Genomic DNA, 13,169 nt, shown 5'->3' on the forward strand with positions numbered 1-13,169 from the left:
AATTAAGATTCTGCTACCTGCCAAATCTAATCAAAAGTCATGGTAAGGGTAAGTTATGACCAAAAGACAAGTCATAAATTCTGTTTCAAAAGCATCACGTATCTGTCTCCATCCTTGGGGATGTTCAGAAGCCATCTGGACATGGCCCTGGGCAGCCAGCTCCAGGTGGCCCTGCTTGAGCATTGGGGTTGGACCAGATGGCCTCCAGAGCCCCCTTCCAACCTCAGCCACTTCGTGATTCTGTGAGTTCCTTAACCCTCTGTTACTGTAAAGCCATAAATACTCATTTACTCAATGCTGGCCACAGAATTAGAAGGCTAACCTTTTTCCTGGGAGAAAAAAAAATAGTATATAAATACACAAATCGGCCTAATGTCCTAAATCAAGACACACACACGAAGAATAAAAGTGTCATGTAAATGTGAACAATCTCCAACAGTAAGAGCCATTCCACTATCCTAAATTAAAGAAGGGTTCAAAAATATTTCAAACACCTCCAAACAAGAATACACACAGTAAGATGACTGAATTTTTTTTTTTTTCATTAAAATGTAACCACTATCAAACAACAGAATCCCTACCAGGATTTTGTCCCACCCCTGTATTTGCTCAGTGCCTGCTGCTTTCGTATTTTTACAAGCAGCTACAGAGTACATCAGTTCAACAAGAGAACCAGCAGTCTTTAGACAACACAGACATCAACAGATTTTTTCTCGTATTAGTAAGGAATTCCATATGTTTCTCTGATAAATAACTAGGGTGTAAAGAATTGGGTAAACAAATTCTGTATCTTTTTGATAAAATGCATGGAAAACAGGAAAGAATGGTCCCCCCCGCCCCAAGGAAAGGTGCCCCCTGCACTTCAACCTGCAGGCCACTACCTCTTCGACCATTTAATGTTGCTATGAGATTAAAAAATGAACATTAAAAAATTATAAAAAGTTACCAAAGGAGATTTTAGATATCTGTCCCAGTTTGTTGTTTCTTTCAGAAATTTAGGAAATGTACTTCCCTCTAAAAGAAAGCTGTGGACGTGTCAATACGAATTACTTAGCAACTATTTACAATATTTAAAAGTCAAAACATCAAGTAATTTCTTACATCTTTTCTTTTTAAATATATATTCCATATACTATTTTTGAAGATTTATTCTTTTTTGTACACTAAACGAAATAACACTTTTTGTATTTTCTTTAGATGAAAGAAAAAAACTCCGTGATAAAGCTTCCTTACATCCACATCACATAATTTTCTATATAAATTCTTATTTTATCCATAAGACACACTGTCCTTCACAGCATACTGACACTGGTAATGAAATTAGTTAGCAAGCAGATTCATCAGTAGTTTCCTGACACTGAATTATCCTCTCATTATCAAAATGTATTGTGTTTTCCATAAGAGACACACAGAATTATTGCATCTTTACTGAATATTTCCTGCTGTGCTGTACATGAGGATTATATTATTAAATGTATTAACAAATTGGATGCTAAACACAAAGTGCTTCCTACTGCCTGTATAGATGAAAACAAAATATATCCTTATAAGCTGAAGTGCTCCGTTTTATGCAAATACAGCATCTTTGATATCTAAGTAACTGATTGTTCTACAGCTATTAGAAAGACCTAAACTTGAATTTGTTTGCAGCAGGATGCTTTGAATTTAAAGGGAAGAAATGCAGTTTTATTGTTGGCTCTTCTACCAAGTTGCTACACCGAGTCCTAAATCCTTCTATAAAATTGCTGCATACCAATTGATGCCAAAAGGAATAATATGGCCTTAAGGTGACTGAATGAAAAAGATTCTATATTGCAAGCACACAGAAATGTGAAAATCAGCTATCACTAACAGGAATGCAGATTTATTTGCTCTGGACAATCTAATAGCTACCCACAATGACCAGCACCTCTGTGAACACGAAAGGAAATGAGGGAGCACGGACTCTCCACTATCACTCTTTCCCACGTGCAGGGCTCAGTGGAACAAATGTCAAGGGAAAGGAAAACAAATGATAAAAACATCCAAGGTGGAATCTCCATTTTATATCCTGGATTAGTCATACACAGATGCTGATCTCTCTTTCATTGTGTTAGCAAATCAGACAGTGTTAATGCTTACATGTTTTGAACCTGAAGGAGGCATATTTAACCTAACCCAGAAACAGTGGGAATGAAGAATGTAGTAAGAATTTCAGAGGTCATTAGATAACTTAATAAAATCATCCAGAATTATATCATTTGGAGATTTCTGCCTCTATAGAAGACCTATTCTAATAGCTTGAAAGTATTAGAAGATACCGTATTAAGGTTAAAGCTGTTCAGTGTAGCAAGGAATAACATGGAAGTTCCAAGGTCAGATGTTTCCTGTGACACTAATTTCTGTACAAAGTTAATTTTACCTGAAAACATAAAAAACATTATTCTACAGAAAATTCCAGCTTACTTGGACAGCTTCCTAGAGGCTGTAATAGGAGTTACTCTAAGAACTCACAGCTCAACATAGCAGTTGGACCAAGCAGTCCATAACATTGGACCAAGTGGTGCAATCATATTTATCAACTTCTTTCTTAGGAGCACTACACTTTACTCAATTACAAAATTCACCTGGTCACAGAAAGGACCAGTCGTGTAATAAGCAGGCCTCCTTAAATAGATACGAACATTCAAAACTGAATTAAATCAGATTTAAGAGCAACTGCTTCTTCAATCAAGAAGAGGCAAGTGACATCACTATCACCTTATCTTGTCTGGACAAAAAATGAAAAGAGCAGAGGGATGGAGCAGAGACCTTTTCCAGCTTTACAGATGTCATTTATCACCGTACATCCCAGAGTCTTTCACTGAGACATGTCAAATCTCCTGCTCCTTCTAGGCATAGGAAGGTAAATCATCACACCAAACAAATCACCTTTTTATCATCTGCAAGCTATGTGGCATTACAAGAGTAGCTCTTACTCAGCTTCTAACATGCACATCTTGGTAGTCACGTCCCTCTTTTCGTGAAGTCTACACGAGCTAGGATAGTTCTCTTAGCCCAGGTCAGAAATTCTCTTTCGAGCAGAGTCAACTGATCTTCTAAGTAACTATAAAAACCTTATCAGCTTTATTGACTGACAGTACAAGTCTATTATCCAGTGAACGATGGCTGCTCCAAAGTCTCAATGATAGCATAAATGTTGTTGCCCCTGCTCTTCTGCAGGAACTCAAACAGAGTAATCTCTCTGGGTGCCAGCGAAAGAGCGAAAACGTACCCTGTTATCCCTCAGTTGCTGGAGGAGTGAATTTCTAACTGGCAATTCTGCTAACGTTTATTTTTCCGACAGTACTCACCTACACCTTTTGTTTCCTGTTTTCCTCAGTTCCAAAGGAGAATTCAGTTCAGTTTTGCAGTGAGACATATAGTTAAGAGTAGCCATCTATGTGCTACTTACAGTCAGTGGAAGGAGATAACGGAGACAGAGCTGCCTGTTCTAGTAAGGGCTGAAGCAAGTCAACTGGCTAGCAAGACTTCTTTTGTGGAGCTCTGACAGAGGAAGTACTAAAAGCAGCATACTGCAATGTGACCGGAAACAATAAAAGGATAATTGCAGCTTAACCACAAGAAGGTAATAACACACCAGTATTAAATATGGATACATGTAATGCCAATCATCAGTATCATAATGCTAATGAAAGAATAATAAAAGTCATCATCCATTCAGGAAAGTCACAGAGGAATCAGGAAACGCATTATTCTATTGTACTTCTTCCTGAAGTTTTATGTTTTTGATTAATCTGCTTAACACATATTTATCCCACAAAAAAAATGAAAAAAACCCTCTGCATTATCCTAGAAGTCAGGTTTATTTAAGACTCACTTTGTTTCAAATTGCCAAAGAGAAAGATTTAATTTGAACTGTAATATATTAACTTGTTTTAGGCTTCAGATAGGACCTCACATGCTGGATATAAGATAATAAAACTATGATGCAGTCCCTTTGTATTACTAAAATTGTTCTTCAACTTTCTTGTCCTAGATTTGTTAAACAGACCATAAAATAAATACTTATAGTCTTGAGGAGGAGGATGGAACAATACATTGCAAAAAAGTGATGAAACAATGGATGCAGTTACCTGAAGGACGAAAGAATGAGTATAGTAGTTTTGGCACAGCCCTTCACTACAAGGATCAAGTTCCACAGATAAGGAAATTTGACAAGATTTCTACAAGTTGGTAAGCACAAAGAATTTTTTTGTTTGGTGTGGGAAGGTGAGTGATTGTTTTTGCCAGTTTGGTGGCTGAAAGAACAGAAGAAAGCCCAAGCTTTCAACAGGAGTCAAAAAAGCTCCAAAAGCAGAAACTTGATGCATTTGCAAAGGACCCATATCCCTATCCTAGTAAGAGCCTGCAAGAAACTACTCTTAGCAAATACATCAAAGCCACCGTCTTTCCACTTGTTTACTTACAAAGATGACTTCATTAACAAGTGGAGTTCCAATAACCAACACTCTTCCTGACTGATGTCAATCATCCTGGAAAAGCTTGGTATCATTCACTAGGTTAATAAAGAAAAGCAGCAGTTGAAGCCTAGTGAGAAGATTAAACACGCCTAAATGAACTCCTGAGCGCCAGCTGGAATGCAGTAAATGGGACTTCAAACAACAGACGCTCTGGTCAAAACAGTAACAGCAACATATCTGGTGATCTGACACAAAGCTAGTTATTATCGTATGACTTCAAAGACAGCAGAAACAAACGGGCAATGGCCAAGCTGGCAGGATATTAAAGGCAATTCTTCAGTCAGCTGAATCTCAGGACAGTTGAAGACTGGAAAGGAGACCACGCACAGCCACCTTCAGTGTTTCAAACCTTTGGGCACTTTGATTACTCAAGCAGAAATGACCAGATGCATTGCGGTGCCATGCTTGATGAGATATCTCATTTGGTCGTGCACTGACATATAGGTTGATTAAAACCCAAGCTACTCAACAAAACTGGGCATTGAGGAGCTGTAATATGTGAATAAAACACAGTAGAAACTGAACAATATTGCCAGAGTACTTGATAAAACTGCATGCTAAAATGCAGAGAACCATTTATCTAGTTCATTGACTCTTACTCCTCAGTACCTGAAAATGAGTGAGTGCTGTGGGTTTTTTTAATTGCTTTACAAATAAATTTATTTTCTTGATTTATTTCATAAGCAACACTCATTCTATAAACAATTTTTCTGGCTCAGTTATCTAAACACTCGAAAAAGTAGATTTATAATGGAAACATTATTATTGTGAAACAGCAGCTAAGAGCATGATTTGCATCATTCTTACTGCACCAAATGACAGAAGCAAGGAAACATTTAAAAACTCATTCAAGTGAAAAAAGGGCTTTCAGTATTACAAATACAAATCTGTAAAACACTATTTATCCAGAAAAATACTTGTGAGATACACGTCTCCTTAAATACTTCATGTCACGCTTCTTTACTCTGAAGTTGAACCGGGAACTGCCTTGGTTTTGTTATTTTATATGAGAATGAGCTTCACAGAGGCGAGCTATATCAACAGCCAGAAATAAACTGGAGGAACAAGAACACCCCACTGAGAAGCACTGAACTTCAACAGCTTCTGTGTTTTCTATAGTCAATTTGATTGTAACTAGAACATGTCACAGTGGGACATCTTTTTCCACATCATAGACTGTAAACACAGCAGCTGGCAGTACAATTATACTTAGGCAGTATGAATGATTAAGCAGTTAAAAGCAGTGATCATACAAGATTGCATATATCACCACTATATTTCAAATTTCTTCCTGCCTTAAGGGCTTTCTCATTAAAAATCCCAGCTTCACAGTTGTTGGTCTTAATTCAGAAAACAGCACCAAAATGCATTTTCTTCACAATTTTCACCTCTTTCCACTCTTCATCACTCACTACTGCTTTAAAATGAAAAACAAATGAAAATCAACGGTCGCAGGTAACTGTCACATACAGAAAATCTTCCAATTTCATAATGTATATGATAGCAGGTCAGCACAAACAAGGGGACCTGTGAAGGACTTACAAATCAGCCCAAAGGAGCAATGCTGAGCATGGGGATGTTGGTACCTATCTCAGCACTGCAATTAATTCCCTCAGCTGTCCATGAAAAGAATTCTGGGTTTTGCTGCCAGAACAGGTAACCCCAGCTTGATAAAGCATCACCACCATAACACAAGAGCATGCCCATATCACCTACAGATAGAAAGCAATTTAAAATGTATGCTAACATGTCTTTTAAACACACACAAAAATCTGTACAATCAGTTGATACAGCTTCTGTCGTCTTCGGTTTCAAGTGGCTTTCAATACTAGAGTCTTTCCTACCACACACGGTTCATAGCCTATACCATTGCATGGAATATTGTCCATGGCACTTCTATTTTTAGAAGTGTATTTGATTAAATTATTCTTTATTTCTCAGCTGAATTAATTTGTGGATCAAATTAACTTTTCTGATTGTCATAGGAAAAAAAGAGGCAGACAAAAAAAAAACCTCTCCTCTTATGAGTGATCACATTTTTTCCAAATTTCTGCAGAAGAATTTAATTTGGCAAAACACAGGGCAAGCTGGCACAGAGGAGAGGGTATCTGCAGGGGCAGATGGAGCTAATGCTGGCCACTTGCCATAATGCCTTCTAAAGAAGCCACAAGAAAAGAGCACAAGGGAATACAGAATCCAGTGCCCAGTGCCAAAGATTTTTCAGTACAAGGGCCATTGCTCTGTAATGACAGAGTCTTTCATTGTTGCTATCAATGAACTCTTTTATCCCCTTTATTTGCTAGCTTCATTCGTGTATATTCTTTGCCAACTTGCTATTCACAGAACAATAATAAGCAACTAAAATAAACAACCCCCTACCCGAACAATCCCACATTACTTTTCCACCTTAGGCTCAATGTTTTGCTCTTAATTTCAGTGAAGCTAATTTCTTTCTCATAATCTCCAGGGAAAGGACACCAGCAGAATATGTCAACATGCAGCCCATGCATTGCTGCATTCCTCTGGGGTTAAATAAAGCACTACAGTAGTTTGAAATTTTTCAGTGTCATTTTCTTACTCATGAATATTTCCATGAGAAAAGTGAACAATTTACTTTCTCATTCTAGTAAGCACTGAGAAATCCCCTTGATCAAATGCAACAAAATCCCCACTTTCTTAACACTATGATGCAAGAGCTATTGAAAAGTCTGTATCTTCTACAGACATCATAGCCATTCATACCAACATTTTTAAGTCCCAACTTCCTTATGTTAGAAACTTGTACAGTACTGTGGATGTTCTTAGTATTTCTCTATGTTTAAGCACTAAATCCAACACATTCTTGAAGAAGACACCCCAAGAACAGAACATTGATGTTTATTGAGAGGGGGGTTTTTTTAGGCCACATCTGCATGCTTACTTGATAAAATCATACCATATATGTATACCATATATACATATATCACTTCATAGCTCTTTGCTGTATTAAGTGGTATAATTTTATTTTGTTTTGATACTCCCACATTCTTGTATTTATTTCTCATTACCTCATTGCTACAAAATCCTTTCTTTCTCAGTATTTTAGTTTATAAGACTGCTCAACAATACTTCTGCATTTGATTAGAAAACAAACTGACTATGCAGGGAATTACAAGGGTCTAAACCTTCCAATCATCAAACCATATTCACAGAAGTAATGCCCCAATAAAACTTTTACAAGTGAGTAATCACATGGTTAAAAGCAGAACAGAAAATTTTCCTTTGCTACCAATTGCAATTTTTTGAATATTTTCCACAAATATGGCTAAAAGTTTCAGAAAGCATTTGGTTTCATTTTACTTTTATAATTATAAAGATTGGCTGTAGGGTACAACTTAGTACTATTTCTAGCATATTATTATATCTTTCTAAATTACACTCAACCAAAACATTTCTATGCAATGCCAGTTTTTCAGATATGCTTATTTTCATTCAATAAGCTTTTTGGCCAAGCTCCACAGCAAGGATTCCAATATTTCCAATACTGGAATATTCCAATATTTCTTCTCTCGTAAAAAACAATAAATCTTTGAAAAAAAGCACATTTCCCTGCTTTCTTCCATTCTCAAATAAATGAAAATCAGTACTCACTCACCCACACTCTTCCAATATTCTCCCTGTGTCCACTGACAAAACTATGCCATAGTTTTGTATTGGGAAGATCTCAACTCTTTAGCCTAACTTTCTCACCATTCAGTAAAGCACGTGAAACATACCTGAGAAGAAGCTAAGATTATATCTGATATTACATACAGTGAATAATGACTCCTTACCCTCTTCCTTGTTTAAATCTGACATTCAAGTTGCCTAATTCAGCTGAGGGCCGTATACCATTCTCTTCCTAAGCCTTTCAGTACATTTTGCTATACTTTCTGGAGACGTGCAGTTTGCTGGTCTCCAGCTTACTATGTACACCAAAAGAGCCCGGGTCATGGTGGCACAAAAGATGATGTAGCTGACCCCCATGATGAATCCTTTGTTCATGCAGCCTTCATCATACACTAATTCTCACACTACAAGAGGATATTAACATTAATACTGGTGAGAGCCTTGTGCAACATCTCAAGCTGGTGTAACTCAAGGCTGCTCCAAAATCTCAGACATAAGTGTACAACATCTTTCAGATGTCTGTAGTACTGATGTAGACAGCACACCAAGGTATCCAATTCAAGGACACACAGCCATGTGGAACTGCTTGGCTCACATCAAACACCGCATACATGCCAGTTTTCCTCCCTTTTTCAAATACAATTAATTTCAGGTTTGCTTTAACAGTCATTTGAATGATAAACAACTTAAAGCAGAAGCTTTAGTGTAAGATTATATAGAAATCCTAAAAGACTGGAAAAAGCTAGAATGTTAACTTTTTTCCCCTATAATTTTTTCTTTTCTTTTTTTTTTGTTTAGTTTTTCGTATCTTCTTCTATATCATTTTACTTTAACTTCTGCATAGTTTTCCACCACTCTGCTATCCATCCTAGGTTCCTAAACTTTCTTCCCTGCAATTTTGCTTTGACCCTCAACATACTTTCTGTTGCTCGTTCTGGGGATTTTAAAACGCTCTTTTATGATCTTCCACATTCTTCCCCCATCCCATGGATGTTTATTTCCCAGAAGAGTGTCAGCCTTTTCCAGGGAGCTGGGCCCACAGTCCAGTCTTCCCCCCAGTCCCTTTCACCGAAACACGGTTTATCAGGCTTGCTGCGTCATTTCTCACTCCTCCTGGCACATCCCAGAGACGGCGAGCAGTGAGCAGGCGGAGAAGCACCACAAAAAAAAGGACAGAGAAACTAAGAGCAGATGCTGCCAGACGTTGAAAAAGCAGAGTGACTTCCTGTCTGGCAGCCAAGGACTTGCCAGAAAAACCATGGGAATTCCCAGATTTCTAGTGCAACATAAGGTATTAGTGCATCAGATGGTCTTTTAGTAGTATTTTAAAATATACAGTTTTCTCTATTTGCTCTTAATCTTACAATGCATCCAGAGAAATAAAAAAAAGTGCATGTGCCTACTTACAGACAGAGAAACACAAAGCGATATATGATAATATAATTTCACAATGTAATTAAAGCCTATGCTGTAACACATTCGTAAGGAGCCACAGTCCTGACTATTTGGGCAAGATTAGTTCTGTGCTGCACACGTGTACGTGTAGAACGAGATGCAATCTCCCCACTACTACCCCTACCCAAATATGTATCCAGGGGAAATAATAAAAAATAGGGTTAGCCAGTTCTGGTATGAACAGGGAGCTATTGAGAAACTGCTTCTAGGAAAACCAAGAATAAAACTCTACAACAATTACCATGCAGATCTTCAGCTGTAAAAATTTCTGCAATATATCTTTAAATGCTTTTATGTGCCAGGATTTTTACATTAAGTAGATCCCCCTATTCTGCGAAGAGAGCTGCTCAAAGGAGGATGGGTCATGCTGGCCTGTGCTGGACGGCGGGGGAGGGATGAAAGAATGAAAGCAGTTATCAAGGCATTTGTAAGTAGTGAGCTCTTGGAACAACATTAGAGTTGAGGGTCATGGGAAAGAGAAGCTTTGCTCACCCTTCTTCCTGGCAAAGTTTTCTGCACTTGGGCAACAAAGTAAAATGTTTTGTAAGAACAGAAGGAGGAGGAGAGGGAAAAAAATTAAAATGTGTATATTTAGCTCATTAAAACAAAAAAATACTACGACTTTGCTTTAAAGGAAATGAAACACTTTCTATATGAAATTCTTTTGGGCTCTTAGAGCTCAGGAATACAACCCTTGATTGGATTCCTTTGATCAGACAACTAATATTACAGTCATATGAACTTCAGTATTGCACGTAACAGGGTTGTGTGGGTTTTTTTTCCCAACACAGACACGCACACAAACAGATGTAAGTAACATTTGTTTAGAGAGTCAGATACGCACTTCCAGACATGGAGGACAGAACAGATACCCCAAACGAAGCGGAATTTTGTCCAGTGAAGTTAAACAGCCCTGAACGCCTTCACCAAATTTGGCCTAAAGGAGTTTCTGGTACTCAGCCAGCCTGCCATAGAGTTGATTCACTACATAGCTACTTCTCACTACTTAGGGAGAATGGATACCAAACACACCAGTTTTATACAGCAAACTAGCTTAATATGCTAATTAAACCCTCTTCTACCTTCAAAATATGAAAGGAATTCAGAAAATGCAGAGATGAGAGCCATGAAAGCACTTAAAAGCCTTAAGGATACATTTTTGAGGGTTTAAATTCAGTCACTTGCAGTATCCTAAACTCAAAAATCTGTTACCAAAATACCTACATGTTAATAATGGAGGGAAAAAAAATCAGCCAAACAAAATATGCTTCATGAAATAATGAAATGCATAACTACAAATCTGTGTCACCAGGCGAGCTCCTGTTTGTACAGCTCAGGAATCAAGTGCTCCCAAGGAGTTTGGAGTTAACTACAATTTGCATGTGACTATTTCATTAACAGTTATAAAATCGCTTTTGTATCTTACATACTTTCTGGTTATATTGCATTCAGCCACAGAGGCAAGAAATAAACCCTGTAAAAAGCAGTAATCATATGAAGTTTCTCTCTATATACAAAACTATTTCAAAGAACTTTCAAAGGCCTTTCAAAGGAGGCTCTTTACATTTTACAAGAAAGATATATCCCTCACATTCATTTCATTGGACTCTTTTAACTTAATTAACTTCTCAGAAAAAAATAAGGAACTTTAATGATCTTCTCTTCTGCTGAAGCCTGCCTAGATCCTCTTAAGTCAAATAACTTGTAAGGAGGACCAGCTAGGCTTCTGTATGTTTCATCTACTGGTTTTTTTCAACTTTCAGTTCTCTGGAATTTTGTTCTACTTTGCTGTCACAAAAAGATTTAGGAACATATGACAACATCCTCTTGTTATCTTCCTGGCAGAGTGATATCCTTTAATTAATAATCTTACCATCCATTAGTACTAGTACTGTTTATATTACAGCTTGTGTAATGAGTTCTGAACTAACTATTATCACTCGTGAATGAGACCTTGTCATTAACACAGATAAATAATAACTACGTTGTTTTATTACGCTACACTTGGGCCTGGTCAAGAAACAAATTAAGTATCAGTAATTATTTGAAAATGGAAAAAAGGAACAGAAACACAAATACCATTAATGCCACCACATCAATCCGTGAGAGACCTGCATTTAAACATTATGTACAGATTTTGTCTTACTCCTTGACACCATCCCAAGGTACCTAGTAAAGGTACAGGAAAATGAGGCAAAGGTAAATAATTGTAAGTAATGGTAATTCTTGTTTAAAGAAATGCACTCAGAGCCATCAGCCTGAAAAAAAGACAACTGGGGAGCCGTAAGAGTTCTACAAAAATCACAAGCAGTACAGAAATGCTGGCTGTTTCTTTCAAAGTGAAAACAACAGGCTATCTAACATAGCAAAAGGCAAGTTCAAAACAAAGAAAGAAGATGCCTTTTCATAAAATGCGTAGTTAAATCACAAAGCTCCCTGCCACCGGATGCTGTGGATATTAAAAATTTATGTGGGTTCAAGAAAGGACTAGACAAGTTCACAGAAGAAAAATCCACTGAGAGCTATTAAAGACATAACCCCTTGCTCAGGAAATCTTCAAGCCCCAAACCACCGGAGGCAGCAGAAGTATCACTGCATTCTCCCTGCTCTTATTCTCTCCCCTAGGCAGTCAGTGCCGCACACGAGAGAAACACACAACTCACAGCACAGCACTTACTCGTATCTAAAGACAGGATATAACACCAGATAAGCCTCAGGTCCAACCCGCACAATCATTCTTATGCTCTTTGTAGAAAGATTTGCACACACAGGTTTCACAATAGCTTGAATGACTCAAGATACCATTAGCTGATCACCACCATCTGCTAGTAGAAGGTTATCACTCTCATGGATGAGCCAATCCACCATCATGGGTAAGCACTCTTTAGCCAGCTATCTAGAGTCACCTATTTTAGCAACAGACAACAGTGAAGAAGGAGCTGAGTTAACGCTGAAAAATTAAGGATCATGAAGATGTTCTATCTTGCTGGCTGAACCATGGGAGATGTTCTCCAGGGGATGAAAGATGATGGGTAGTTGGAGGTTGTATCATCTTTAACTGCTCCAGGACCAGAGGAGGTGGACCGCTATGCTGTTAGTCATATTACAAGGCTGTAATTCTTACAGCAAGGACTTGTTCAGTGATTTATGCTATGAGGTATGCTAAGCATAACTTTTAATAGTAAAAATAACCACATTAATAAATAAATAGATGACAAAAGTTCATTTGGGCTACCAAGCCCCAATGGCTTAAATAAAGACTGATTACACAGCTTTACTCCTTTCACACTCTATACTTGCACACATGTATTATCTTAATCCTCTTCCTTCAAAACTTTTCCTGACTTAGCTCTTAGCATGAGGGCGGTCACTATGTGGACAGCTATTCAATACTTGTTTTTTCCTCAGAGTTCAGTATTGCTCTCTCCTCTTCTCCTCCCACTATTGCTTACTGCATACCATCCACGTCCTGTAATGAACACAGAATTATCTCAGCCTTCATGCAAGCCAAGTCTGGAAAGACAGTAAAAGAAGGATATTTCTGTGTCATATGCAGCACCATTA

The 13,169-nt window shown here is 37.7% G+C and overlaps 1 protein-coding gene across 1 annotated transcript in view; it reads right to left on the reverse strand.

Moving 5' to 3' along the window:
* ARHGAP42 (Rho GTPase activating protein 42) overlaps positions 1-13,169 on the reverse strand; it is a 187,079-nt gene that overhangs the window by 148,970 nt on the left and 24,940 nt on the right. The window lies entirely within an intron of this gene.

The sequence above is a fragment of the Nyctibius grandis genome, chromosome 2 (assembly GCF_013368605.1).
Source record: "Nyctibius grandis isolate bNycGra1 chromosome 2, bNycGra1.pri, whole genome shotgun sequence".
In the NCBI taxonomy this organism is placed as follows: Eukaryota; Metazoa; Chordata; class Aves; order Nyctibiiformes; family Nyctibiidae; genus Nyctibius; species Nyctibius grandis.